Consider the following 27,849-nt stretch of genomic DNA (forward strand, 5'->3'; position numbering starts at 1 on the left):
GCCAATGTCTTGAAAGCAGCCTCCCAGGAATAAAACAGAGCAACGTATCCCACGTTATAGCACTCAGCCAGCTAGCCTCAGCTCCAGGTAATTCAGGTTCATAACTGTATCTCTTATTAGAGTCCTACAGCCACCATGTAATACGCGGTGAGGGCAGATTGCACTCTCATTGCATATATAGCACTGGGTGTAATGGCAATTGCATACTGGGGAGAGAAAGGGAAGGGAAGAGAGCAAGAAAGCAGGACTGCTGTTCGCATCCAGGCCGTCATCCAAGAAGGATGGCGAGGTCTGGATCCCAACTTGTGCTCCCAGGACTGCTTCCACACTGGTTCACATGAAATGCATAACCTAGATGTGCATTAGGAAAATGGAGGACTTCCAGGGGCAAAAGTGCTCACGTGTTTCACTAGAAACAACAGCATTTGAGCAGGGCCTTTTAGTGACAATACCTTGATATTTATGTAATCAGGACTTCCTTCAGTCTCCTTCAGGATCAAGGACTTCATCTCCCTGTACTTCAATTCTCCAACAATAAAACGGAAACATTATCACTTCCTTACCTTGCAGGCATGTAGTAGAATGAATATATATATTATGATATGCCTGGTGATAATGATAATGAAGCATAAAAGACAGTCAAGACATAACTGAAATCAATGGAAGGATTCCCATTGCATTAATTGGCCTTTGGCTGTAGTCCCCACTTAAAGGGAACAAGGTGCATGGGGATTTCTCAGTCCCTAGTCTGGAAGAATAAAACAATTCTCTGAATCCCACAGGAGCTATTTCTCAATCAAGTGTGGTAAGAAAAGAATCTCTGCCTGAGATACTACCACAGAAAAATAAAACACAAAATCCTGTGCATGTTTATGTATGTGTGTCAGGGGAATTGATATTAAATTTAAGGGGAAAAAATAGAATTAGATATCAAAAACAGGATTAAACCATAAAAATCTATCCACTATGGAGAATCCAGTTTGTAAGATAATCTTCTCTATAAAAGGCAGAATATTAAAGTAAATAACTCAGAAAAGCCCAAGAGAATCTGAGCTTTCAGTAACTAGCCAGATGGAGAATGCCATATAGGCAAGAATGCTGCATTCTACACTTCATATGTCTAAGGAAAAAAAAGCTATTTCTGGGGAACGTTATGGCTTTTCATGGTTCACTCAATTATTTCTTCTTCCCGCTCCTCCCCACATGCATCAACACCACTATTAATAAAGTTAGACACGAGCACTGAAAAGCATGATTTCCTTGCAGTGCTAATCACAGGTTTTCCCGACCTCTAACTTGACACAGAGGGGCCCAGCTCTTTCCTCTGACTCCCTGCTGCTCCGGGATCTGGAGATGCGTTTCTTGGACCAGATCAAGGAATCCAAGGGAAATGTACACATAATATGAACCTGCTTTCCAGGTTTCATTTTGTCCAGACAGAGAGGCCTGTTATTCTGTCCTTTTCCAGGGGAGGCTACGTACACACGCTTGCAATGCTGACTACTGCTTTAAGGGAGAAGCCAGGGCTCAGTGTTACAGATCACAACTTGCAACACCACCAGCCGGTCCCTCTTCCACGTACCCCCTCCTGCCTCTTCCCATCTCTCTCATTACAAATTTACCAACCTTCATCAGCCAATGGAAATCACATGCATTGCTAAAAATCCAAAGTACACACTTATACACATTTAAACTCCAAAAAATAGCCCCGAGCTTTACCGCGTCTCAGTTACTCCTTTATGAAAACGGACGAGCAGCCAAGTTTCAGGAGGTACAGAGATGCTCCATGGTATACTACCAGTCCTCCTCACTACACAAGCAATAAGCAAGGAGTTACAGCTACTAACTTGTTGTGTGGTTTTAGAGAAGTTATTTATCTCTTTCCTTTCTTTTATTTATCTATAATGAAAATAAAACACGTTCTGCTAAATTGAGGTTCTGAGGCTTAATTAAAGCTATGGACTGCAGGAACGTAGAATAAAACTGTTCTTAATCACAAAGCACAGAGAAGATGCAATGGAAGAGGAAATCACATCGCCACTCTACAAAATATTTAAAACTCAATTAAAAGCAGAGATATGGCCAAGCCTAGCAGGAAAATGGTACACTAGAAAAATCATTTTTGGCATATTCATTATAAATGGACTGATTTCTAAATACCCATGGGGATCCATGCCCACTGATTTCATATCTAAATGTCTCTGAAGATCACAGCCTTGGCTATCTCTAGCTAATTTACATCTACTCTTCTCTGAAAAGCCCTATTAGAACCAATGGTCTAATTCTGAATTTCCTTCCACCTTGTGTTAATTGCTTACACGTGTAGACTTCATGTGACATGGTCTTGAATATCACGGAGCAAGCGCTAGCAGAAATTCCCACCTGATCTATTACGTGACAAAGGCAAGAATTATTCAACTCTGGCGGGAGGTATTAACATCAGCTTTTCTCTAAACACTGATAATATCTGCTGCATTATCCCACAGGAGCAGAATCCTGTTGCACGCAACAGTTAGATGTTGCTTCTTTTTGGCTGATGTGTCACAGTCCAGAAAGGCAAGTGAAGCATCAACAGGGAGATTGGCACAGGACGAAAAAAGGAAACAGGAGCAGAAGTAAGTTCAGAGCAAGTGAGTAATCAAATACATATGTATGTTACTGAAAAACATCCCTGCCCTATACTTCAAAAAAAAGGTGCAATTGTTCAGCACTAAAAACAGAAAATCAGGCTGTAGCAAACCCCAGCTCTTCAGCTGGATAAACAACAACTTGCCCTTATTTTGATTAAGGAGAGCTATTACGTGTTTCTCCTGCAGCTATTAGTCAGCTCGAAGCATGCTGCAATTTGCAAGCCCCTCCAAAAATCTCCCTTTAATGAAATGAATAGGAAATTAATGCTGTCAGGCAGAAAGCTTTTAGCTAATAGTTTCTAACGCTTCCCTCTTTGAAATGCTGGAGAGCAATTTTCATTTACCCGTTATCTAAAAGTGAAAACAAAGTGTAGTTTCACTGAAAGCACCTTGATCCACTTGTCTGTATTTCTGGTTTGGTGACAGCGTACAGCAATAGCTGAAGTCTTCAGCTCAGCAATACCGACAAGCAGTATGTGCCAATACCCAGACTGACAAGAAAATCGGAATTTCAAAAAACAGCGTTCCACTTATGACACAAATGGCTCTAAGATACACTAATATTCCAACTATGATCAAGAGAAACTGGGCTTAAAATTGCCCTTGGCTCCTAAGTGTCTGATAGAGAGGTTAGATAAGACCATGGTGAAATTAAAAGACGCGTTTGTCACCGACCAGTGGAAAGGTATACCCACAGCTAGCCCCGGAACAGCAGGCACGCTGCACACAAACAGCAAGACGAGAGAAATAATGTCTTTATGTTGGGCCCAAGCAATAACGCTGCTGAAAAAAATGACAGGACTAATTTAAAGACCAAAGCAAAAACTAATAAAATGATCTTCCACCAGCATTAACTGCAATTTAATTTGTGCTAGCTTCACCCTATTATTCAAGAAAATAAAAACATTCATTTCACTGAAAAACTTGAACTCCCTTCTGAAGCACTCACACAAATGTGGTGAGATTGCTGGCAAACAGGTAGGGTCTCACGGACCCCAGACTGCAGCAAAATAACATCTGGGATCCAGAAATGCCAACTCCGAATGGCAGCCGTAGCTATGGGAGTGAGAGAGGGGGACAACCTGTCAAGAACTGGGTCAGGCTCTAATCAGAAGTTGACAAGAGATTCAGAGATGGATCTTCATCTGTCAAATCCTCTGCTGGCAAATTAACAGCGCACACCAAAGAAAGCCAAAACTACCAGGTGCTCAGTGTGTGCAGGATCATGTCTCTTCTTCTGTAAAAGAGCCTTTTAAGCCTGCACTGCTAGAATTACAGGAGCACAGGCTGGAACAGTAGCGATTAGACTATATAGTCTGCTGCCTTTTCTTATCAGGAGAGTATGAGATGCCAACTGGAAAGTATACTTTGGACCGAATTCTTACCTCATACTGATCTCATATTAATGGAGCCTTTTCAAGTGTGAAAATGCTGTTGATGAGGCTAAGGGCTGTCCTTTTGCGCAGGAGGAAAGGTTGTGCAGAACAAACTGGAAGCAGGGCTCAAGCACAGCCTCTACCACTGAACCTTCGTCTTTGAGACAGAGACAAAACCCCACATCTCTCATGTTAGGCAAAGTTAGCTAGTGAGAGCAAAGGACACACAGAGAACTGACTGTGTTTCTCTCCTACTAATTCTTCTCTCAGGAGCCTTACTTTGAAGCCGTCTTGAATTACATGCCTGACATTCACTCTGAAAACGCTCTCAAAATGATGAATGTTCCCCTAACTGACTTTTTATTTTGAAAGATATTATTATATGGCCTTCTAGTGAGATGGAATTGTCAGTCACATGAGTGACAACCGCTGGCAGAAGACCAGCTTGGAAACCACTTCTTCCCAGTGTCATTTGCACAAGCAACTAATTAGTCATTGCTCACACTTCATTTAATAGAAAGTGATTCCAGCAGATTTAGAAATAATCAGGCCCCTGATGAAATTTCTTTTTAAGAAACAGACTTTTTTTTTTTTTTTTTTTAAAAGAACATAACAGATGATTCTATCATGGCTGAGGCCAGTTTACAGTCAGGTCTGGCTTTTCCCAATTTAAGGCTTAGTGCAACTTTTCAGATATGTTATTTTCTATCAATCTGTACAAACACCAAAATTCTACAAGTCAGAAGCTTCCTATAATGTAATCCACTATGTACTTTATGATTATAGTAGTAAATAATCTACCAGAGACTATGCAAACATCTGAAATATTACCTGGACTTTTTTGTTACAGATAACCATGGTATGTACTTAGCTGTGCCTCCTCTTAGGAGGACAAGACAAGAAGCCAGGAACTTCTGAGACTTAAGAGTGGCTGCAAAAGTTACCTCCTGTAACGTAATGTTATATGGGACATTCAAGCACAAAATAAGGAGCGCCCTGATGCAAAGTAGCAGACTTAATCTTTCCAGGCTATATGTTTCATTGCCAAGATATTCACAGGCCAACTATCATACTTAAGGAATCATTTCACATAAAGGAAAAAAAGGCATGAGGCAAAAGACCAGGACCCAAGCCTTGGATGTCTGAGGTCAGAGCCGTAATTAGGGGATCTCAGGTCACATTTCCTTTCTTTCTTGTGACCACTTTGGACCAAAGGATCTCACTTTCTTCTCTTCGCTTTAGCACACTTCACAAAAGACATCCCAGGGGGTGGGGAGGTAAAGGGGGGAAATGGCTTCTCACAAAACAGCCTTATCTTTACAGTCAGAGCTGTCTTCGGGAAGAGGTTGATTTTTCAGGGAGAGGAAGCTGGGCTACCAGCAAGTGCTCAGATCATTAAACTACTGGTTAAAGAAAGCCCATGCTTTCCCCAAAACTCTGAGAGAAAAAGGGAGCATCCTGATCTGTTCTTTGAAAGTCAGGGTCCATTCCCAGTTAACTCCCTATATGACAAGGATGTTGACTTTTTAAGCTGTGCAAGTTGCCCATCCCTCGTCTGAGCAGTCTCACCGTGACCAAGGGAACCAGTCTCTTGGGGACAAGGCTGATCCCTCTACATCAAGTGTGCTTGGAAAGTGACTTCTTCTGCACACGGTTTCTGTTTCTGTGGCACATCTTGTGGAAGCAGCAGAATCACAGCATTAGACGACCTTTTTCAGACAGGACTCCCATTGACTTCAGAGGGAAGGGAAGGCCTACAAGGGTCTAGTACTTGCATGGTATAAAATGCCAGTGATCCACTGAAACCAGTGCCACCAGACCCAACAACAGTCTAGTGCACATAAAATTAAACTCACCAAAACGGTAGCAGCAAGAAAAGTGAAGGTTTTCATCCCCACGGTCCTTCACCTTTTAAAAGCAATAGAAGATTCCCCCCCCCCCCCCCCAGTTTCTGCCTAGTTAGATAGGAAAATCAATGTAAAAATAAACTTTACCCTTTACCTTACAGGTGTGTACAAACTCATCACACAAAAAAAGGGACACTAGGCCCACATAATCCAGTCTATCCACTTTAAATTTATTTCATCCCTACTTACTTGTATCCATATTTCTGTGTCTTCAGTACCTCTTCTTTCAAGATAAATACATTTCCCTCTTTGCTTCTCTTCAACTTGTATGCTGTTGGTTTTGATAGCTTTGCTCAACAACTCACTCCCTGTGTTCACTTCCCTCTGAGTAGGACAGTTCTGCCTGAATTCCCATTTGCTCTTCATTTTCTGATGATGAGACTGACTGAATTCAGGCAGAACTGTCTGAATTCTCCTTTTTTCAAGCACGTCATCATGTGACTAGATTACTAGTGGTCTACTGTACCATTATTTTCAGCCTCTGTTTTCTTAGTGCTCTTGTTAGGTCTTATTACATTGCTCTCTCCAAGAAGAGTGAAACAGTTCCTTTATTTCTGTCTCATTAAAAAAAAAAAGAAAGAAAAAAAAGAAAATCAGAGAGAAAAAGAAAATAGGCACCTAGAGATCCATGTACGTCATTCTGTGAGTGTAGGACAACGGCAGCTGGTTCTCGGGAAAAAACATGTAAATCTGAACCTTATATTGTCCCTGAGGTCTAGTTCAGAGCCTTTAGTAATAACACCCATTCTCTGGGCCTTTCACTGATGAATCCTGCAAATACCTATATGCTAGTCTAAAATTTTTAAGGATATTTTGCTGCAATGATCATTAAATTCTGGGTCATTTTGAATAAGGAATACCACATTTAAGATATGGTCTATTTATTGTGGTTTAGTCTTTTTTTAATAAATCTACCTTCTCCACGATGACTTTGTGTCTTATATTAAGCCGCATTTCCTAGGCATTTACCTATTGTACTTGCAAGCTGTGATTAAAATGAAATAATTCCATGAAGGACCTTGCCCACAAGACTGAAATCCTACTGACTCATACTGTTTACATTTGTTTACACTGGTAGTTACAAATGGTGATAGCTACAGGTAGCCTTACTCTCCAGACTGTTCACATCTGTCCACAGGAACACCTCTTAAAACCAACCACACTAGGTTTCAGAATTAGCATCCTCTCTTCTTCCAGAAGCACATACCCAGTACTATAGCAGGGAATCATGATCTACCCACGCATGCCTCAAATAATTCAAAATAGATCCAAAAGAGCTCCTAACTGCTCCCTGGATCATTTCATCTTCACTCCCACTCCAGGAACAGATGACTGGAAAGCTGGCCAGTTGCTGAACTCCCAGCGCTCTCCTAATGCGAGCGGCTCTTGGCTTTATGAAAAAAAAGTTCCCCTGCCTTCTTTTTATTCCCCTCCTTTTTCATGCCAGCAAAGAGGCACACAGTGGGTAGTATTTAGCTCCGTAGTTGCTGAATCAAGAATCTACGTTTACACATGTGAAAATTAAAAAATCCTTTATGCAAAAGCAAAAAAAAAGTGCATAAAACCTCTTTTCTTCTGGTCAATGCTATCTTTCAACAGCTTTGGTGAAAGAGACTTTGCTTCTATCACTCTTCCAGTCTTCTTTAAAGATAATATTTGGCAACATGTAACTCTCTGCACCAAATCCTCCAAAGGAATTTTCTAACTATTCTCCCCTGGCTGATACCAAGAAACACAAGCTCGCAGTTGCTGTATCCTTCACTCTTTTCTTCATAAAGAAGGAAAAAAAAAAACCGAAAAAAAAACCCCAAGTTGCTTGGAACATTTTCCTGATCTCTGGATAACTCTGCACTTATTTCCTGTCAGACTGCTAGATAAGTGCATTATCTGGAGTGGCAATCTTAATAGCTTTGGGCTATCACTAAAAAACTAGACATCTCACCACTCCTGGGAAAGGTATGCGCACACACGTGCTACTTGTGAAAAGGCAGCATGTGCACGCACAGAGAACAAGAAGTGCTTTTCTACTACACAGACGTGAGTCAGCAGCTCTCAGGTGCGCGTGCCCACGCCAAATATGTCGAGCGCAGTGCCCCCGGCGCCCCAGCAGCTCCGTGAGCTGTTCCGGATCCAGCTGGCACAGCCGAAGGGATGACGCAGGCAGCTGAGAGCGGGGGCAGGCGAATGCGAGCCCTCCTTTGGACAGCACTGCCGCCGCAGATCGGCTGGCAGAGCCACGGCCGGCACAAACGCGCCGGCTACTGGCATCGTACTTGGCTTTAGCAACGGGCTGAAAGGCTGCTCTTGTTGGGCTGGTTATTCTTAGCGACTGAATTGCTATGGTGCCGATAAGCTCTCGTCATGAAGCAGGATCCGCTATGCTAGAACCAGATAAACCCATGCCTGTTGCCTCCTCCATTGCTCCTTCCCATTTCTCTTTCTCCCATAAAGTTCCAATTACCTGAAGCCCTTTAGGTTTTGGGGACAGAAAATAAAAAGTTATCTTTTTTCTTGGCCTCTCATTTTGTTCTATTCTCAGATACCCCAGATTAGTAAACGTACACATTTTGCATGAAATTATAGCAATTAGTGAACACTGTTTCCACGATTTGGCTTTAGTTTAGTCATGTCATATGAAGTCTTCAAGAAGTTTTCACAACTGTTTCTTTGCTGTTTTTCTCCACAGTATCCAGTTCCTTTCAGGAAACAGGCTCCCTGGCACAAAAGAGTTTGCCATAACCTTTCACTTGCTATAAAAACAGAAGAAAAAGAAGTACTGAGCAGATCTGCTGTTCCATTACTTGTCATCCCTCTACTTCTCCTATTCTCAAGTTTGTGTAAAGCCATTCCCTCTCTTGCCTGGCTGTTGGCTGCAAATATATCACACTGAACGCTTTTGTTGTTCCTGGTTGAAACGCGTCTTTGTAAAACTCACTTTGTAACAGTTCTCCCAAAATGCTGGAGCAAATTAAGCATCAACAGTCTCTCTGGTTTACACAGGGCATCTTTTGACACAATAAATTCTCTAATATTTGAAAGTCAACAGCAGGAAAGGGAAAAGATATGCCCGTGTTATAGCCAGTAATTACAGCACAGTGGCTTGTTTCTTCTTTCATGAAATGGCAATAACAAACTTGAGCTAATCTTTCTCAGAAACAGGGAGACAAATGGTTCCCAAGTCCCAAGCCCCAGTGATGGAGTTAACTGCTCGTTGTGAAACGCTGCCAATGAATATTCCACGCGACTCCCGGCAATAGCTTTGTGTTTCAGCTTTACATCCCAGCTCTTTAACAAACTGTTGTCCATTGTGAGTGGAAATTTCCCTCTTTGGGAAAAAACGGCCCTGAAATAAAGATTACTAGCATTAATTTTGGTCTACACTGGAATAAGCTTTGAGGGCCTGACCCAAGAGTGAGCTGGTATAAACGAGACCACTGCCCTACTCTTGACCTCACTTGTGTCTTGTTTTGTTTCTCATTCAGTGGGACAACCTGTACTTTCTGTAACACTAAGGTACTGCAAACCTGCCTTGTAGTTATCCAGTGGAGATAATTAGGATTTGTGCTGGCGCAGCGGAGAGCACGATGTGGCCTATTGTACATAAGCCCTTCTCTGACAAACGTGACAACTGCCCCTTCTGCCTGCGAAGCCAGGGAGAGGGGGAAAGGTCTTGTTGGACCTGGGCTTATTTGTCTGTACAGCCTGTATCTTCTCTCAGAGCAGAAAGCTAACAAGCCTCAGAAGGAAACACTCCTCCTTAATTTATGTCCAGCTTTACTCAATTTCTGCCGCATGCTGCGGTATCTCAAAAGCAATGTATCAACATCCCAGTCAAAATTATTCCCGACAGCTTTAATGACAAGGCTAAGTCACAAAAGCAAGGGAGTTACAGGCCTCATTTCCCACCAGCCTGACTTCTAGATTTTCAATTCCTGAACAAGGCTGGTTTGTCCATTATCGGAATTTGTTTTTGAATTATTCATTAACTCAAAACAACTTATCAGCTAAGCCGTGCGAGTGAACAACTGAGGCCCTAGCAGTGCCACAAACCCTTGCAGAGGTCAGGGGAGCCAGGCAAACAAGAGGCCAATTCACGAGCCGCCTGCCCAATTTCCTCCCACAGCCAGGTCTTTATGAGCAAGCAGCTCTGGAAGAGATCCTAGAAAAATAAACTGTGGAAACATTTCAGCAACTAAATTGAGATTTAGCAAGGCTCTCAAAGAAAGCATTGTTACAGCCTGCTCCCATCAAAGGCTACGATTGAGCTGCAGAAAGGGTGTTGCTCAAGTCTTGCTGCACAACTAGCTACACAGTTTGGGAAAGTGCTTCCTAATGGCTCTGCACACCTCACAAATACCTTTTGTTCAGGCCATGCTGTTACATAGTATTTTAGGCAAGTGAAACTGATAGCCCTCTGCATCCACAACTGGGAAACGGCCTATTTACACCCTTCAGGCTGCCCTGCCATTAGGCTCACTAGCCGCTCTTTCACATTTCGGATGTACTCACAGGAAACTGCTTACTCATTTCACTCCATGGGAAGTGAAGCAGCACCACCACCTTAAGAATAATTTATTGTCATTAATAATAATACATCGATATAGAACTTTTCATCCCAAAGGATCAAAAAGCAATTTACAATCTCAAAGCAATTTACAGAGTGGAATAGTTTGTGCTTTAAGGCACACAATGCAATGGTGTTGGCATGTGTATGTGCATGTGTGTTGCATGTAGAGGAGTCGGATCATGCCGCTGACTCAGCTGACACCCCTCCCCGGGATCCTAGGGAGAACCAAGGGTGGCAACGGGTGAAATAAATGCTTCTGGGGTGCAAAGCCGCCTACTCTACCAAATTTAATGGAATGAAGCCGCTGTGGCCACATTTCCCCTTTCTCTGAGGCAGGGGAAACAAGTCTCCATGCATGAATCTATTTAACCTAACAGCACAAAAAGAAGAAGCAATGGAGCCACTCATGGTGGTTTCAGGAAGGAAACGAGGGAGAACGCAGACCAGAGAGAGAGCAGTGATTTCTGCACTCACACTTCCTCTGCTGCACAAAAGCTACTAAAAAGCGCTTGCTGGACATTAGTAGTTAAAACAACGGTATGACATTTATGTTTTTGTATTTCTCAGGCCGGCAAGAAAAAACAGGCAACAACACAAACTACTTTTTAGTGGTGATTTCACGTTCTAACCCAAGTGCAAAGTCTCTCTCAAACAGCAAACTCTGACTTAAAAAAAAATCCAGGCAAAACTGGAAAAAAAATTATGAAACTGCACAAATGTTAGCAAGTTTGTACAGTTTTAGTCAGCTATTTCTCCCGTTTATAACATTTCCCTTAGCGACTAATAAATAAGCTGGAGAGATAAAAATATAATTTTGGCTTAATGACTACAACAGAGGAAAGGGCAATGCATCTCTCCATGGAGTGTCAGTAGCATATGGAATTTTTCACCATAGGCCACTAATTCAAGTCTAACCTACTTTACTTGTGACTCACTTATTACTGTCTACCATTGCTTGGTGGCTTACAAGTAAAATAGTTTGTAGATCTTGGCTCAGTTCTTTGTGCTTACAAGTCCCCAGCCTACTTGTATCTGGTAAAATTGCCAGCTTCAGCAAGGAGGGTGAGGAGGAGATGTGCAAAGAGACTCTCACCTCCCAGCTGACCCAGTCGGTCTGGGTGGAGGTACACGGAGAGCCGTCTCCGGCTGCCCTGGTTTTCTAGGCAACGTGGTCTAATAGCCTCCAGGGACTGGAAGGTGGGATCTCTGTCTTCCAGACATGACCCGTCATACTACTACTTCTGATCTCCCTCGTGATCCCTCTTTCTGTATCTTTTTATTTACCTAGCAGTCTTCTTTAGCTTTCTACTTCTACAATGCAAGTACATTTTAAGGTCTCTGATTAAAAAACAAATCAACTAACTAAACCCACAACAAAATCCAAAGAGTCCTGCTGACACCTTCTCCCTCCATCATTAACGACAACTCTCTCTTCTCCACATCCTCCCTTAGCTTGCTGGGAACATGGTTCATAAATGAACCGGGAAATTAAAACAGGCAAAAGGAGGTTAGAGGATGAGGCTAGGCAGAGAAATCCCCATTGATACTCTGAGCAGCTAGTTTCCATTACGGTTAAGTGAAGTGGTGCTAAAAATAGGTTCGACTATGAAGCACTGTCAGTACCAGGACTCCTATCAGTGCTGACCCTGGGAATTAGTTTATGAATTTCCCCAGTGCAGACAGAGCATTAAAAAACAAACTTCTGAGATTGCCTTCTCAAAAAACAAAATAAATATATAGATAGATAGACAGATATGCATGTGAGAGGGTGTCATATATTTATAATTTTTAATTAAATAAATTTGCCACATATCAGGTTATATTCTGGAACTGAGGAACCTATTGTTCTTCGCATGCTATGCGGCCAGCATCCATGAATTATTTTATAAGAATACACTGAAATTTTCATCAAGTATTTGGGGATTTAAAGAATCATTTGTGTATATTAAAATCAATATTAACTTGTATTGTTCACTGGCAACTCACTCTAATAGCATTATACAAAACGTTTTCAGCCACACTGAATGAGTGATGATGCTATAAACGAGTTTTGAGGAAACTTTGATTGCATTAAGTGCAGGGCTGCTATTTTATTCTTAAACAGCCTTTAGCAGCATCAAGGGGATATAATTGAAACATACTAGCAATGATTTCAAACGCTGATGGCTGCTGACATACGATTTTACAAACATGCAGACAAAAATTAGGACAGCACAGACTATTATAGCTACAAATAAACTTTTAAGCAATTTAGAAATACATTAAAGAAAAGCAAGAACACTCAGAGGACCAAGGAGCTGACTCTCGCAGCTCCTGATGAATAGGTAAAGACAGACGACGCAGCATAGCAAGAACGTGCTTGCTGCCAGACAGAGAGGACCTGGAAACAAATGGGAAAAATCAACACTCTCGCCACCCCCAAATCATTACAGATAATAAGATCTTTGGGACTAGGATCCTGCCTGTATTACGCAGCCATTAAACTCCCCTTTTACAGGGAGTTTTTTGACCCAGCTTCCACAGTCAAAACGCTGGCAGCCCGGCACTGCCGAGCCCTGTGCCTCAGCCCAGCTGGAAACTCCTGAACGCTGAGCCTCATTCGGCTCAGTGTGACGTTCAGCAAGAGTTAATTCATATTATTTTGTAAACCCTCTCCCAGAATAACTGAAAGGAGCAGCAAGGATGAACCGACCGGCGAGCGATGCAGCAGCCCTGCCAGGGGTGCGTCAGGAGCCGGGCACATGCCGGGCCCCTCTGCTGCTGTTAGTCTCTGGCCCCGAAACGGCCATGGGGGCACCCGTGAGCCCCTGCCCCACGCACCCTGCTCCTATGCACCCTTCCTCGCCATCCAGCCTGGGCCCTCCAGTCTGTCCTTTCACAGAGGATGAAATAACAGCTTACAAAAACATTATTATTTCTGATGGAGTCATATAGGAAACGCCTTGTATGTTAAGTTAATATATAGCTTTGGGGTTTTGTTTTTGTCTTTGTTTTTGTTTTGTTTTTTTTTAAGATTTCCAGGGACTAAAGCTGTTCATATTGCATATGCTGCTGAGATATGTATTACATATACAATTAATAATAAGTTGTTTCACTTTGTTTTTAAATCTAGGCCTCTCTGAGATCAACCCCAGAGGAATGAGTGCAACTCCCTCTCCAGCTTCTTAAGAAATAATATATACTGTGGCCAGATTCTCAGATCTCATGGCTACATTGATTTGAATAGGATTACACCAATTTACACCGCTGCAGGATTTGACTGAAATGTATTTTGGGGCAATTTAGTAATACTGTTACAGGCTGTTTGCATTTTTTTTATTTAGTAGCCAAAGTAACTGTAGGCTGGCAAATAATAAATGTGTTAATGACTATATTTATATACACATACTTCTGTCAAAACTTCTGACGAGGCCTGAAGCACAATAATAAACAGGCAACAAAGTTCAATCCAAAAAAGAGCCGGTGAATTAGAGCAGATGTCTTCCCCAATTGCCATGAATGCAGCCAGTTCTCTGAGAAAGGAGACAGGGCAGATGTTGGGGGCCACACAGACTGCTCCACGTTTGGGGAGCACCATACCCTCCCACTAAACCAGTTTTCTTGTGCTCTAGCAGCAGTCGCAGGAGAGGTAGGACGCACTGGCGCTGCAGCCGCTGCCTCAGGTTAAAGACGTATCTGGGGGCTGCAGCCTCCCACTACTGCTCTGCTACGAGTTCCATGGGAAGACTCTTCGAACGCTTGTTATATGTAAAAACAAAGCTCCTACCATCTCACACCACAAATTCTCAACTGCACAGATAGGGAGTAATCCTTGTAACCTTTTCAGTTAACTAAAAATATATTTCATCAATAGAAAATTAAATTATAGCATGTACTCCTGCTTAAATGGACAACAAGGGACTCGTTCCTTTTCTTCCATCCCCAAATTCAGTGAATCAATTAAGCAATATTACCCACACTCAGCTGTTGCCAGCACCACAAACGACTGCATTTTTCCAGCCATAAAAAAAAGTACCTGGAGTTTTGTAGTTGTCGTGGCTATGTTAGTACTTTAAGGCACTTTCTTTTAGAAAGTTGCAAAATATACCAGGAGTAGCTGTCCGGCCTGAGCTGTTTCTTTGTTTTTCAAAGATCACTACAAATTCCAGTTAATATATCTGCATGGATAGATCTAAAGTGCAGCTATAGAAATGGCAAGAAAAAAAAAATCATAATTTCAGTCATTATTAGCTTTTTCTGAGTTTTTAAAATTTCTGTTTCACTAAGTATAAGAGAGTGATAATAATAGTTGTAATCTTCATTCTTCATTGCTATCAAAGCGCTGTTTACATGGGGATTTGGTGGAAGCATTAAAATTCTTCAAAAGCTTTAAAACATTTCTCAATATCAAAGCTTCATTAGAGCCCCAGCAACAAAACTAAATATATTTCAAAGCGCTCACATGCATAAAGTAACATTTTCCTCTCTGAGGAAAGCCAGCCCAAGCACCTAAAATCGAAAATTCAAGGAGCCAATAATCCTAAATAAAGGACGCACAATTTTGGCCAGAGCCGAAGTTTAAGTAGGTTAGTTCAGCAAGACCGGCCACTAGAGGGCATCATCACTGCAATTTGGCTGATGTGCGATAAACGCGTCGGCTTGCCTTAAGTTCTTGGTTTAAATATATTAGATGATGTTTTATGAGAAAAAAATCACTAAGCATTACTTGTTTTTTTATTTATATGGGTACCATCATTGCTTTTTGTTTTTTTTTTCCTCTTTTCCCTTCCTAGTGTGGAAATTTGTTTTGTCAGTGATTCATATCTGAAGTTTGAATTCAGGTAGATTTTGCTGAAATAGTATCGCACGACTTTGTAGCAGTCTAATTTAGACAACCTCAGCAATGAATGACAAATAACGGCTTCCAGTAGGATATTAAAATCCCCAGGTATGTTAGCAGAAACAAGTCGGTATGCCCCGAACTTGACGTAACGTACTCTGAGACCAGCCTTAGCATTTTCATAACCCAATTTGCCTCTGTTCTGACAGAGATGTATAGTATTGATATGCAAAGAAGAAAAGTGGTTGTGTTGGTGTCAGGGACAATTAAGGTCTCTGCTCCTGCACCGATTAGCTGAGCGATTCGGAGCTAGTGGAAAGGTTTAGTCATTCCTGGGGGGGATAAAGGACATGGATACTCTGTCCGGAGATATTGATTGAGAAGGACACAAACAGGAGCTAGGATACCTTTTCAGTGACAGAGAAGTTAATGATTTAGTGATTCATACAAGGAAAGCTGCCTTGCCACCTTTGGTAATTGTTTGCACTGCAGATAGTGCTGCGTGAACTGACCTTGTCAAATTAGCAGAAACCCCATACTGTACAGTACCGTACGGCAGGCAACTCACGGGCAAACTCCAGAGGTGATTTTATCAGTAAGCGAATCTCTCTCCCCTTACTCTCTGCTTTTTGATGTTAGACTGCTTTTCATCCGCACTGAGCCCAACTTCTAGGCGGTCTCCCTAGGAAGGCGCAGTTCAGCTCTGCTTGTTCCCCCACCTGGCGAGAGGTCCCAGGTAAGCCTGATGCTGCCTTCGCAGCCACATAAGAAAACTAAATCCCATTCTCCTCTTTTCCTCTATAAACGCAAGACTACAGAAGCAAAATGGACAGGCAAATGCTCTGCGGTCTCCCTGGTCAGAAGCAGTACAAGCAGCCAGAGAAAGACAACCGTGGCAGACGGCTGGGGGACTGCAGCGCTGGAGCAGAGCACAGCTTCTGCCCACACCGCTCCCGAGCGGCAAGCCCAGCAAAGGCAACACGGACGCCAAATGAGCTCTCGGAGAGGGTAAGGAATGGGCTCAGCTGCAGGATTACAGGCCTCAAGGGACTGGTAATGGGCTGCAGAGACTGTCACCTGCAGGCTACTGCTTGGCTCCAATTTATACCAGCTCCAAGTTTTCACCAGCTGACGACTTGCTGGTGGTCTGTCTGAAATAAGTTAGTGCCTTTCTATCTGCCTTAAAACAGTTGCTGTTCTAATTCATGGCAACTTTTATTATTGTGTCTGGTTTAGGCTTCGGCCTTATCTACCTTGGGTGTTGTTTTTTTGTTTTGTTTTGTTTTAACATCACACACACTGGTGCGGGGAGGACACTTTTTGAAGCAGTCCCATTTAACTTCGCTCAATAAAGCTAATGGTCTGTGTTTTCAATAGCATAGAGCTCTGCAAGAAAAAGTATGAGAAAGCTTTTGTTCTCATCATATAAAAAAAAGATGTTTCTGCCTGTGGACGTGTAGCATTTCACCTAGCACACAGTAAAGTCCTACACGAGGCAAAGCAGAGTAGCTTTACGAGAAGTGCAGCTGAGCATCTCCCCTCTACCTTCCCCAGGGAAAGAAATATAATTTGATATTAACATATCCACAGAGATTAGCAGCTTTTCCTTTAAAGTCTTCAACATGAACAATATATTTAATGGTCTCTATGTCTTTAACAGACTTAGTGATGGAACCACCCTGTTTTCCTTGAAGCTAATGGAGGATCCACCATTTAGATCAATTAAATTCAGTGAGTCCTGAAATATATACATTTATTTCAAACCATACTGCTTCCCAGCACCCACTGCACCTCTCTGTGAAATACAGCAATTTACGTAAGATGTCTAAGTAACAAGCTAGAGAGGGACTTAAACATTTCTCCAGAATACTTTTAATTAATTGCACTTAACTCACCGTTACTACTCCAGTTTCATTTCAGTGGTGCTACACCCGCCTAAAGCTGAAGGAGCATTGAGGTAAGTCAGGCCCTCAGCACTTTAAAGTCCCATCCTTGTTTCATGAGGGATTAATTAGGGTACCTCAGAAGTCCTGGGTACTTGGAATCTTTTCTTTTTTTAAACCCTAATCAGAGAAAATCTTTTACTAAAAAGCACAACTTCCTTGATGTGGGTTACTAATATCTCTCCCGTTCCCCCGCACCAGAAGTACAGAGTTAAGCATGTAAATCATATTGCACATGACACATCTAAAGGAAGGTGACAGATGACTGTGACTGCCATTAAATGTTTATTGCATCCCTGCCACATAATGCAATTAGAAGGCAAGAAACAAGTAACGTGTACTGCTCTGGTGGGAGAATGGAGAAATTACTGGATTTTCTCTCTTAACCTATTTATATCTTGCAGTGGGGGCATTAGGCAGATTAAGCAAGGGACACTGCCCCCATCTAAGTACTAAGTAGCATTTGTCACTCATTGCATTATATCATTATCACGCACAACTTCTTACAGCTATTATTCAGTAATATCAAATCACAGGGAAAGCGGCTGCCCCAGTCTTCTGCTACCAACATGCTCCCTTACTACATATTCTTAAGTATTCAAGTATCTGAAGGGGGAGTGTCGAGAGGATGAGGCCAGCCTCTTCTCTGTGGTGTCCAGCAACAGGACAAGAGGCAATGGGCACAAACTGAACCACAGGCAGTTCCATCTGAACCTGAGAAAAAACTTCTTCACTGTGAGGGTGACAGAGCATTGGAACAGGTTGCCCAGAGAGGCTGTGGAGTCTCCTTCGCTGGAGATATTCAAAACCCGTCTGGATGTGATCCTGGGCAATATGCTCTAGGTGACCCTGCTTGAACAGGGAGGTTGGACTAGATGATCTCCAGAGGTCCCTTCCAACCTAAACGATTCTGTGATTCTGTGATTCCTCTCAAAGCAGGCAGCAAAATCCCCTAAAAGTTACTGATTGTGAGTATTCATATCTAGGAATCAGTGCAACAAGAATAATAGTCAGCCTGTGCGATGTGTTGCTTTAATAAAATACCACTGTGCTGCTTTAACAGTGCTTTGTATGCAGGTAGTTCTTCAGCCTCTGCTGAGGCTGAAGAGTTCAAAGCTTAATGAACTGAACTTCACAGTAGCTTTTGGAGGTAGATAAGTTAAAAAAAAAATCTTAATTTTAAAGTGGAGACATGAAGCCACTAGAAGGTACAAGTATAACATAATAAATGAATGGACAAGCAAACAGGATTCAACACACTTTTCTAGCTTTGGCACTGATGCATGAATTTCACAGTTCAAAAATTATGCGTACTTATCTCTGCAAACTCCAGCTCAGACCCTTTAATTTTCTCACGCATTTGGTAGGTAACACTGAATTTGCAGCCCTGGTTCTGCAGTAGTCTCTGTTAGGGCAAAGGGGTGGTTACGTACCTATGGCTTTAGGTGCATTGCAGCTCCAGGATCACATCCCACTCTCTGGTGGTCCGATCTCTGAGGTCTAAAAGGCTTGTTATGGATCTGTCAGCAGGTGGTTTATCCAGAACTTCATTAGTCCTTTGAACATCTGATCTCAAAACCGTCCTGGCAATTTTGCCAGTTCAGGCTTCTCGGTGGACTTCTAGGGTTTCCTGACTCAAATCTAGTGATGGTTCCTAATGGCAAGCTAAGTGGCCAGCTGTGTGTGGCTGCTTAATACCACCTCACTTAATTGCTGCGCTATCATCCTTCTCAAGTCCTCGCGTTTGTTTGTCCGAGGTAATGGATAGGTAACCCTAGAAACCAACAGCCTTTGTTTGCCCACAGATAGATTTAACATGGTCAGGAGCAACACGAGCTTCTCTGAAACATCCTACTGATGCACTTTACCCTGTAGAACACCATTAAAAGTGCATCTTTCCCAGAGGGTTAACTCAGCACTTGCTACCTGGGTTTGAGCACCGGGCTTAGCCCAGCAGAATCACCACTGCCTACACATTTCTCTTGAAAACATCTCCTCACTTTTGCTCTGCATGCACTTGAGCACGTCCAGGGTTTCTCAAGCCTTTTCCATGGTTCTTAGTGCTGCAATAAGCATCGCTGCTCTCATTTTGCTCCCTAGAAACTCTTCCAATGATGTGCGCATCTGCCCGGGCACACAGCAGAAGGCACTGAAAGACTCTTCTCCCTGATGTGATAGCCTGTGTCCTCAATGGACACATGTCAGAGTAACTGAAATGAGCCCCCATGCAAAGCCAGGGCTGCCAACACAGGTTCACAGCACAATCAAAGTCAGGGGAGACAGCTCTCTTTACAGATTAGGTAAAAGCAACATCTGGGCAAGAGCTGAGGCCGGGCAAGAGCTGAGGCCGGGCAAGAGCTGAGGCTAACTGTGAAGTGAAACCATACTCTAAGAGTGAAAGTGTTGTTCAGGCCTCACGGCTCTCTCTGACCTTGGTTTCTCTACCACCAGCAGCATGAGGAGGAGAGCCGTGGTGGTACCTCTGTGGGTTTGGAGACCTGACCCAGAGAATAACACTCATAGCCTGAGTACATTTGCCACACGGCCACCACCTCGCAGAGATGCACAGAACCTTGCACAAATCAACACAACCATTTCCCCCAAGCCCCCAACATATAAAGCCTTTTAAACTACAGAAAGCCTTAATTTCAGTGCTACCATTCTCTAAATTCCTCATCTCCCCTAGCCCCTCACACAAGCCACTGTGCTGCAGTCAAAGCTTTGACTATTACCCAATAGTCTTAGATTACCTCAAAAAGGGCATATGGCTTTGTCTTTGGTAATGGGGAACTTGCGGCCCTGCTAGCACTGACCACGGAAGCAACCCACTTGCAGAAGGGCTCAAGCTGCTGCTGTTGGTTGATCAAGGATGTTTGGAGTAACACCTCAAGCTGGTGTCACCTCCTTCAGTACAAAAAGCCAAGCAAAAGAGAAAAGTCTATGCAAAGAAAGTTCCATGTCACTCCATCTTCGTCAACCCGACTGGCACTGTATTATTTTTCTTGTGGCTGTCCTATGTGATACTTCAGGGGGATTAAAGACACTCCACATTAGTAATAGATCTAGGCCAGCAACTCAGAAAACAGTGAGAACTATTCTGAACTCACCGCTTTGTCAGAGGAATTTGAAACCCACGACTAAATTGAACTTCAATTCAAAATTCTGATTTATACATTAATAAACTAATGAGAGCAAAAGAACTTTCATGCCTTCTGCATCTCCCTGAGATTTAAAGATTGTAACTGTTAAAAGCTTCTCTCTTGAAGGTGGCCAATTTACACGTAAAACTGCCAGTACCCAACAAAGTTGGAACATCCTGCAGCATTCCAACGACTCTGTAGCAACTCAGTTTTCATGCCTTTTCCTTTGTCAGAAGAAACAGGTGAATTGCACTGTCTGATGCTGGGATATTTTTTCCACAGTGAAAATCCCAGTCCTTCCCACAAAGTTATTTTATATTGAGCATAGGAATTTAAAATTTTCTGAGTCACACCTTTTCATTAAAGGGAAAAAACCTGCATACATCTATCATCTCTTTAGATGTAATAATGTGATATGACTATTGCCAAAAATAGGAACAATTTATGGTATAAAAATCAATACTAGCAATTTCCACTTCTAGATATACCACTTTTATGTCCTTTTGTGTACAGTGCTTCAGCTAACTGAAAACTGACAGTCAAAAGGTCTCATATGCACTTCTCAGCTTTTCGGGAAACTAATGTAAAAATATATTTTCTCAAGCTATTATAGGTTGCCCAAATGTAGCCCTCCTGGAAAAGACTGTAATATAAAGTCAATAGAAGTGCAGTTGTTTATACTAGGGCAGAAGCTGCCCACACAGAAAGGCTTGATGTCCTTTTTCTCATATTTCCTAGGGCTAAAGTAACCTGACTGCAGATAACTACTCTGTAAGCTATACAGATAAAGCGCACATTTTCTTGAATTAAGACAAAGGAAACTCATTCTGTGTGCCTCTCAAATTTGGGAGATTAATAGTATTATGAAGGGGCGGTTTTATTACTATAGGTAAATCAGGCTTGGAAAGCCAAAAGAGTGGAATAATACTTCGTCCTTCTACAGAGCCAGTTGAACACCATTTCCGGAATTGGCAAAAGTCAGTGCTTTCTGATATTTTTTGGCGCTGTAAAGCATCAGCAAACCAGTCATGCTATCTGATAATCTTTTCGGTATTTGATAATTTAGTACTAAAGGCACAAGTGAATAAAAGGCAGCCAGGGAATTATTTGTGAATTATATGATATTGGTATTCAGTAATTAAGCCTTAGAATTAGTTGGAAAAGGAGAATATCAGACTTCAAAATTGGTCTACTGAGTACAATATTTGTCTTCAATGTCAAACACATTCATTCAACTGAATAATGCAAGCGCTAAGACTTTACGACTACTGAAAGGCTTGAATATGACTGACTCTAGCTGAAGACTAAAGCATTTACTATATACTCTCAATTGAATCACCAACCCCTTTCATTCCCCACCTTAAGCATCCAGGCTGGTCTATCTCTGCAAGAATTAAATTTCTGTGTGTTATATTCAGGAAGATCACAGTTCATATATTCTCATGTAAGAAATACCTGTTTCCCTGACACTTTCTTTGAGAGTAGGCTTCTGCAGGTTTACTACATGTAAATGTTTACTACATATTTGATCTTGTTTCTTTTGAAGTCACTTTATAAAAATCCCACCAACTTCATCAAAATCCCACTAACTTCAAGCTGTTAGACAGTAAATGTTCGTTAGAGACAGATAAAATGGAATAATTTACATCTTACAAGAGAAGTATCCATTAGAATATAGATTTTAGGTGAAAAAAGAAATTATGGGCAGCAAAGAGAGGAATTTCATTGTGGAACTGATGCAGGGGACTATAAAACATCTGGAAGATGTTAGTGAGTGCACTCCCTGTAATCACAAAGTGCGTTATCTCTGCTCAGAGAGCCGATTCTCTTCAACTTAAAGGGTAAAGAAAAAGTCAAGCAAGATAGCGGAGGTGTTGCTCAGTGCAAGCTGGCACTTCCAATGCAAGCACTGATAAAATACCGGGGGGAGGCTCTGGCCCTGCTGCTTCTCCAAAGGGGAGACAGCCTAAGCTCCCTTCACTGGGGTCTGAGCGTCACCACTGCTGATGACTCCAGAAACGCCCCCATGCTCTTGCTCTCAATGCATTGAGGGCTGCACAGTCTCCACCGCTCATCAGCTCTGCCAAAACGTGGAAGAGGCAGGACCAGCTCTCCTTCTTCTGAGGACACTGACTTACCTCCTGCTCCCCCTCTCTTAAAAAGGGAAGTCTCTTAGATTTTAGCGTTCAAATTTTCCTTCTCCCTTGGATTTTAAATACTTGGACAACATTTTTCTCTAAGCAATATTGGCAGTAACAAACTATTAGTGCATGTTCAGGTAAAATGCCTCAAGTGATGACGGAAGCTGGATCTGAAGGAAGGAACGCTGGCAGCTCGCGCTGGAGAGCACCCTGACATGTTCCAGTTTCGTCTCTCCTCTGATTTCCTTCTGCACCTGCAGGGGTACAGATTCAAGCAAGCTGCAAATTAGCGTTCCCTGCCCTCTTCTGAAGGCAGGCTATGCTGTGCCATTGAAGCAGAGGTCTTTTTGAAAAGTAAAAGCACACGGTGAAAAAGTCCAGTGCAGGGCTCGTTCTCCTGTGGCTTCGCACTAGAACTCACCAAACACAGGGGGCCAAGTCCTTTCCCACTGATGCTAATGGCAGCCTTTCCACTGACTTTGCGGGAGCCAAGGTTTGACCCCTGCTGAGTCCTTCCTCCATCGCGTGGCGTGAGCCCTACTGCACGTACCAGCTTCACTTCACAAAACTTCTTAATTTTAACTACACCAGGCTACAGATTTCTTTTTAACTTGTTTCATAAAATTCTGCCTTTTATGTGACGTATAAGCCAAAGGTGGTAATAGAGCTGTTCAAATTTATGTTTCCTGAAATCCACTAACTCAAACGTGCATTTTGAAATAACTACAGTAATTCTGATTGGCTCTGAATAATAGCAGTGAGAAGATGAAACAGTGACAAAAAATGAATTATCACGTTCTTGTCTACAAGTTATATATTGCCTCATTTCTTCCTTGGTTTTATTAACAATCTGATTTGATTATTATTCAGCTCTGTTTGTTGTTTGCTAGTATTCACAGAATTATTTTCACAGAAAACTTTTATGTACAGTTTATTCAAAACTCTGTGTTGGCAATATACCATTTTAACCAGCAAGACATACAAGATATTAAAAGCCATTCCTGCTTCCTAGTACTAGAAAACAGTAAATCGCAAGTACGCTGCTGACACACCTCTGATATGCAACACATTTTTTAATACCAGTTTTCAGACAAATGATCAGTCGCACTACAACTCAACAGACTTGAAGGATTCACAAATAGTTGGAATACCACCTTATCCAGATGCTCAAGAATAACGGAGAATGCAACCGAATGAGTCACAGAAATTAAAACTAGTGACATACTGACAAATACGCTAAACCACATTAACACTTCTGTTTGCTTTAAGAGATAAAAACCATTACAGCTAGTGACAGCACGGACCTTATCAAGAATGTCCAGAGAAGCAACAAAACATTTGGATAGCCATTCAGACAGCTGCTGAAACACAGTCTGCAGAATGCAGTTGGAAACTTCTAAAAACGGGTCGTTGCGTTTTGTTCGTGAGCTAGTCCATTCTCCCAGCTTTCAGGACCACCCGAGGTGAATCCGCAGCTCTCTTAGGGCTGTCCTTCAAAAGTTTGGGCACAATCAAACAAAATACTGCAATTAAAAGCATGCAAATTAACTGAAGCCTTTTCAAAACTTCAGAAAGATTCATATTTAATTCCAGAATATCTGGAAGGAGTGAGGAGAGGAAGGAGGTGGGTCATGAGGCAGGGATTAATTTTTAAGAATTGTTTCACATAGTCATAAGAAGAAACTGGAAGGAAAGGCCGAGGCTATGCTAGAGTGAACCTAACATGCTTTAACATATTTCTGCTTTCATTTGGTTTTTGCTTGGGGAATAGAAGGAACAGACAGCTACAGCGCATTTAATTCAAATGAACATACATGAAACAGAAAGCAAATTCTAGCAACATGTCTTTTAAAAAAGGGAAGGAGAAAGTGCCAGTTTTCAAGGTAATTATGTGTTTTTGATGTTCAAGCCTACATATAAAATAGTTAACAAAATACTCCAAGGTTGCCTGCATCTATTTCTGTAGCCAGAAAGAAAGCAAACTTACAGCAGAACTATTTTGGCTAGGAGATTCAACACGGCTGGGGGACTGGGCCTCAGGCGTCCGGCCTCCATCCTGCCCTTCACTGACACAAGTTTGCCAATGAAGCCTGGTATATTAGCATACACGTGTTAAAACATTTCCTAAAAGTCATCTGTATAATACTTAAAAAAAATTTTTTTTTCTTCTTTTGGTGTTGTTGCAAAGAAAACTAGCAAGGATTGAATAGTTAAAATACATAAACACATATAACGAACATAACGGTGGCAAGATACGAAGGTGGTCAAACTAGCTGATATATAACTAGGAAATCATACCTCTCTCCTCACTGCCAAAAGCTCCTCTCCTGATAGTAAATCTTCCGGAGTTTTAAGTTGTCTGACAGTAGCTTTTAATGCTTCACACTGTAAATTAGTACCAGTTTGGCCCATTGGTCCGCACAACAGATACCCTGGCAGTTCTGCTGCTGCATCTTTGCCATGCCTTCCTTTGAAGTAACAAAGCTGTGCTTGTTAGAGAATATTTTTAAATATTTTTGCCCTTCTCAATCAAGATGCACCACTCTTGGAAGTTTCAATGGAACAAACGCAGCTTGTTGGACAGCAAGGCCCAATGCCTTTACTCATGTAACTCAGATCACTGGACTTAAGTGAAAGTCTTATGAGTAAGGTTCAATGGGAGATTGGTACTTCATGCACAATATATCCTGTGCACAACAGTATATCCTATACACAACACTGAGAAAATATCACTGTTCACTAAATGTTGTGGCACGCACCAATGAACCTTCAGCTCATAGCATTTATCCAGAACGTGTCTACCTTTTATTAACTTTTCATAATGCCCAAATGAATGGAATGAATACTTTCCAGTGAACATCAACCACCATTTTTGCCGCTGAGGCATAGCTTTAGAGTATGAAAAAAGTTAGGGAGGGTCACACAGTTTTCACTGCAGAAAGCTGATGCTGGCCTTATAACTGAGTTTCAATACATTAATAATACGCCATTGACTGACTAATCTAAAAGACAAAGACCGTTATGTAAAACATGATATCTCCATGTCACCAAATGTGGGCTGTTGTACTAGATATATGATTCCATTTCTCCAGTTTAAGCATTTACTCTACCAAATATAAATTAACTGAACCAGATTTATTTGCAGTATAAAGTACTGCACCATATACGAATTGACGGAAGCAGATTTATTATGTGCCAGACAGAGATCTGGAAACAGCCTTTCAAGACAATGGAAGTACGTGCAATAATCCCAATATCAAAGCAAGGTTTTGAGCAGCAAACTATATAATGAAAGGCATTTAAGAACCGAACAAAATCTTAAGTCTTTTTCCTACCCTCTGAAAATGAATGACATTTCTAAATTTAATTCATACCTATGCAAAGAACCTGTACAAAATCTAATCAACACTTAAATCCTACTAGAACGGTTTAAGCAGGTCATAAGTGGTGCATAAGTCTCTCTGTATTCATTAAAGAATACCATATTTCACCAAAGGGAGTGAGTTGTCCTTAGGACAAATTCAAAAACTGCAATTCCATTTCCCCCTGTTTTTATCAGCAGTTTAAATCCATCAATAAGCCTGAATTTAGAAGATAAGTAAAAAAGTCCTGACCATTTTAACCCTAACAATCTCTTCCACAAGGACAGAATAAGAGTGTCTCTGTGTGCAGAAGTCCTAGCGAGGCTACTCATAGGGCAGTCAGATGTTGACAGCACAAGGTAAGGGCAACTCTACCATTCTGTGAGGTATTTACTATAGCATTTGGGAGAAATAATCTAATATCTGTAAGCTACATAACTTCCTGACTGGGGTGGGGGAGGAGGGGGAAGGAAGGAACACACATCTTTGTGTACCAGGCAAAATCAATAGCAAAAAACTAACCAGCAAACAAACACAACAAGTTTTTTTTTGAGACTCTTTGCTTCAGTAATTTTTAAATTACGTACTCAGGGAAGAACAGAGGATAACCTTTAATGGGAAACCCTACCTCCTTGTGTGCACACTAGTAGCAGAGATTTGCCAAAACTGCCCAATGCAAGTCCAATTGCGCTAGCTCTCGGTTCCAGGAGTGACTAACACTGGCTATGCTTGCAGTGTGAATGACAAGAACATAATTTACTTACAAGGCCACCAAGAACAAACTTGCCGTGCCTGAGCACCAAAGTCAAGTTGTGCACGGCACTGAGCGCGCTGCGCTTGCTGCGGAGCAGGGATTTTTGTCACATGCAGCCTTTGCTTTGCACTGCTGAAAGTGCAGGGCCCAGCTGGCCTCCCACAGGAACGTCACGCAGCTTTACAGTAACGGCACAGAGCGTTACCTGCCATGGCAGCAGCAGTCCAGGGCTTGGGGCAGTTCTCTCTGCGTTTGCTTACTAGGGTGTCCTGGGGGCCGTGAATAGCACGGACCATGTTACACAGAGCTTGCGAAATGCCACGCAGGGGAACGGAGGGGAAGAGGGGAGAAAGACACATAACCAGCCACTAACGGCATAGAGAGGAGGGCGTCCAGGGGGATCTCCCATGCTCAGCACGATATTCTGCTGGTGTGCACACAGCAAAACAGAGGCGAGTTGCACAGGGCCATTAAGCCAGGGCTGCTTTAAAGCATACTGTAACAGAGTCCCATTTTGCAGCTCATAATGGCTCAAAGTTGGCTCTTGAGCTCTTGTTCCTTGCCCTGAATTCCAAAAAGCAAGGGTTTTTTGGCCACTTCTCCAAAATCTCTCTCCCTCTTGGCTGAAGTTGCGGGGAGTCCATTTTTCCTTATGATAGGCCAGTCAATTAAGCGAGGTGCTTAGGACATCTCTGCCCAGGCTTTAACCCCAACTTCTGCATTTGTGGGGAACGTGTTTCCCTCTCAAAGCATGTTAGATACCAGTACTGCTGTGTTCATGGCCACATTTCGGTGCACAAAATGGCCATTTCTGGCATTTAAAGAAACACTCGTTTGGACCCAAAGTTATATCCCAGAGTAGTAACAAAGACATTCTCAAATTCAGCAGCAGACAGAAACCTCATTTAGCCTGGAGAAGTCACTAGCTCCACTCAACCAAGAGCACCTTGGTCTATCAACAGAAAGATAACAATCGACAGCCTTGTAATATGGGTCATCACTTCTTAACTTCAGTTAAGCAATAAATGCCAAAATATAGGTAAGAGTTTCTGAATGTTAATGGCTTCGCAGACTCCCAGGAACTGCTGGGAGGGTGACCCAGCGGAGTCGGGGTTAAGGTGCACTCCATCTAGGCAGGTGGGCCAAGGCTTTTGGAAAAGATTAATGATTTTGCCTGATTCCACCTCAGGCTGGTTGAAGCCTGGGAACA

The 27,849-nt window shown here is 42.2% G+C and overlaps 1 protein-coding gene and 1 long non-coding RNA gene across 3 annotated transcripts in view; one reads left to right on the forward strand and one right to left on the reverse strand.

Moving 5' to 3' along the window:
• Positions 1-27,849, reverse strand: part of UNC5C (unc-5 netrin receptor C) — a 259,726-nt gene that overhangs the window by 209,589 nt on the left and 22,288 nt on the right. The gene's annotated exons all lie outside the window — the stretch shown is intronic.
• On the forward strand, positions 15,797-17,031 carry LOC138067141 (uncharacterized). Its single transcript, XR_011140836.1, has 3 exons — positions 15,797-15,882; positions 16,111-16,307; positions 16,960-17,031. It is a non-coding gene; the product is annotated as an uncharacterized lncRNA (long non-coding RNA).

This window comes from Struthio camelus, chromosome 4 (assembly GCF_040807025.1).
Source record: "Struthio camelus isolate bStrCam1 chromosome 4, bStrCam1.hap1, whole genome shotgun sequence".
Classification (NCBI taxonomy): domain Eukaryota; kingdom Metazoa; phylum Chordata; class Aves; order Struthioniformes; family Struthionidae; genus Struthio; species Struthio camelus.